Genomic DNA, 3,058 nt, shown 5'->3' with positions numbered 1-3,058 from the left:
GGAGTTGGGGACTCCTCATTTTTCTTCTGTGCCTGTAAGAAAAATGGGTATAAAATTTGAGTCAAATCTATATCAAAGCTATAGCTGCTAGTTGCTTTGTAGTACTTAAATTCTTAAGGTGGATGATGGATCTGGTACCAGAGGAAACTCGTAAATCATAGTTCATTCTTTGGTGACCTTGAAATAAAACTTTGCAAACAGCCCTTATTTGGGGGCCTGCCGGGGTATCTAAACCAGCACCTTCAGATTATTCAAAATGCTGCAGAGCGTTCAATCTTGAAAATTCCTGCGTGCCTGTCAGTGTCATTGTATCTACAACAACTTCACTGTCTTCCCGTTATTAAACAGATTCAATTTAAGGCCCTTATCTTAGCCTAGAGAGCTTTTGAATACAAAGGTCCCCTCTACCTAAGGAAGAGACTCAAGGCCTATTCTCACACTAGATCCTTGAGCTCTGATAGTTTAATGCTACTTTACAGTCCTCTGTCTTGCAAAGCTCGGGGAAGTGTGAGGTCCTTTATATATCTCACATCTAAGCTTTGAAATTCTCTCCCACTAGGTCTTCGTTTGGCCCATTCCGAAGCTACTTTTAGGAAAAACTTGAAGGCGTTTCTTTTTAACTCCAACCTGTAATCATGTCTTGCCGTCTACTTGTTGCTAGCGTCTGGATGCTTCTCCGGAAGCAGCTGCGCGCTTTATTAATAATTTTGTATTGTATTATGCAGTTACCTTATTTCAGAACATGTCTCTGTCTAGCTGGGCTTATTCGTCTTCTTTACCTCCCATCTCATTACTTGGGCAGACCTATGGGTAAGGGAGTACCCACTGGTTGGTCCCTTCTTTGCCCTTCCCCTTGCCCCCAGGTTTGGCAGTGCTGGCCTCCTCCTTTGCCCCTGGTGCCTTCTTGTCACCAGCCTACTCAGCGCTCGTGCTCTGTTTTGGAGGGTTTCTCTTAATTTTCACTTAGCTGCCCTTCCCCCTGGGGTGGGTGTCTTGGTGTCCATTTGGGGGGTGCCTTACTTGATGTTCACTAGGGCACCAGTGTCCATATGTTCCTCCATTGCATATGGTATTTTTGCCTGGTTTACTGGTTTTCACTGGGGTTACCCCTTAGATACCGGTGTTATCTGGAGGTTTACCGTCTTGGTACTTGGATGGTCTCCCAGCAGACAGCTATTGTTCCCAGTGCAATAAGCACTATGCAGTCAGTCCCAAGAGCTCCCAAGAGCTAAGGTGAGGGATATAAGTGTTGCCACCTAAGCATGGACCCCCTCCCCTCCAGAGGTCTGAGTGCTGATGGGCTGTGAAGGGTGTTAGGAGGGCTTTAATCCTCCACCATTACCCCACCCAAATACCAGGAAAGAGAAGAAAAAGGGAGTGCAACATTTTCTTGTGCCCTAATGTCTGACTAGGCAGTCCTCAGGTTTTCTATCTTGTGCCCCTAGTGAGCAGACTGGTAACAGCAGCAGGCTGGTTCCTCACGTTCTTTAATAAGGAGTGGACCTTGTCTGGGTAATTTGCACAAAAAAAGTTCAAACACTATACAAATTTCAGCTGCTTCTAAGTCAAACTTATAGATCCAGAAAAAAAAAACATATTTACTGAAACAGTAGTTTCAAACTGATAAGAACCCATGCTAAACTTGATCTTAGCCAAAAGGCAGAGAAGTGAGTACACCACCGACTGGTGTTGGCAGGTGGTCAGAGCGGGCAGTGCTGCAGGATATTGTTTACTGGTGCCAGGGACAGCCCTGTAATTACTCTCTACAGTCTCTCCTGGCCTGCACAATTGAACCTGAATTTTATGGTCCAGATAATTTGCTGTTTCATTCACTATATTGAATACGGCAAGTGTGGGTCTGGTGGGGGTATGGGTAGGGGAGGGGTATTTCCTCTTGTCTGATAAAACATCATTTTTTTTCCCTGTCTATGTGACAATGATGTTGCTCTTCTAACAACTGAGAGACACCATTTCTGTTGTTTACACGCTATCTCCTAGCAACCGAGAGACGCCATTATCACACTGGCTCTCAATTTTCACTGTGCTCTCAATTTCAAAGGAACTGTTACGAGAGATGTTTATATTACTTCTGAGTGACACTGTTACTACTTGGAAAAAGTAGTTTAGAAAAAAAATATATATATATTTTGCGGCTGTTTTGACTACAGACAATGTTGTGTTGTTAATATCATATCTTTAAGTTTTCTCTAAGAATGTATTTATGCTTCTTTCAAAATTAGTCTAAATGTAGGTTCTAGGTTCATTTCACACAATGTAGTGTGTGTGTTATTTTTTACTTATATGCTCGCATGTTATTAAGTTTGTTTTACACTATTTTTTTTTCACTGTATTTTAATATTTAAATATCATTAAGTATTGGTGTACTGCAGTATATCTTACATACTAAAAATGCAGAATGTTTCCTCCCCACCTTTCTTTCTTTCCACTCCTGGTGAACCCCCAATCAAATGGGCAAAGTGGAAAAAGGTTTTCGAGAGATACTCCAGAGTGTGTGGTACCTCGTTGAGCAATGAAAGAAGAACTGCTCTACTTCTTCATTGTTTGGGGACAGAAGGTCAAGAAGTTTTTGACCATCTTCCTGATCTTCCGGACAATGAAGCAATTAATTTAAGTGAATATGAGGTATGCATTAGGAAACTGGATTTACATTATCTTCCTAAAGTTAGCACAATTTTAGAGAGGTACTATTTTGGAAAACGTCAACAAGTGGAAGGGGAAACTGTTGAAAATTATGTCACAGAGTTAAGGCGTTTGTCCTCATCTTGTAAGTTTGGGTCAACGTTGGAAGAGAGAATCCGTGATCAATTCATGCTAGGGTGCAATATCGATAAAGTAAGAGATGAATTATGGCTTTTAGATGATCCTCATATTGATCAAGTTTTATCATTAGCCAAGAGAATTGAGCACTCTCTTAAGTGTGTAGAGGTGGTGAAACGCTGTGACCCAAAGGAAGTGAATGTGGTTGGGAGTAATAATAAGTTCAAAGTGTCTCAGCCTTCTAGTAAAGGAATGTTCTCCAATAATAATGGAAAGAAAT

The 3,058-nt window shown here is 41.5% G+C and overlaps 1 pseudogene; it reads right to left on the bottom strand.

Moving 5' to 3' along the window:
• Positions 1–1,507: 1,507 nt before the first annotated feature.
• LOC138283142 (U2 spliceosomal RNA) lies at positions 1,508–1,672 on the bottom strand (annotated as a pseudogene).
• Between the last annotated feature and the right edge of the window lie 1,386 nt (positions 1,673–3,058).

This window comes from Pleurodeles waltl, chromosome 2_2, assembly GCF_031143425.1.
Source record: "Pleurodeles waltl isolate 20211129_DDA chromosome 2_2, aPleWal1.hap1.20221129, whole genome shotgun sequence".
NCBI lineage: Eukaryota > Metazoa > Chordata > Amphibia > Caudata > Salamandridae > Pleurodeles > Pleurodeles waltl.
This window is presented reverse-complemented; position numbering and strand designations above follow the sequence as displayed.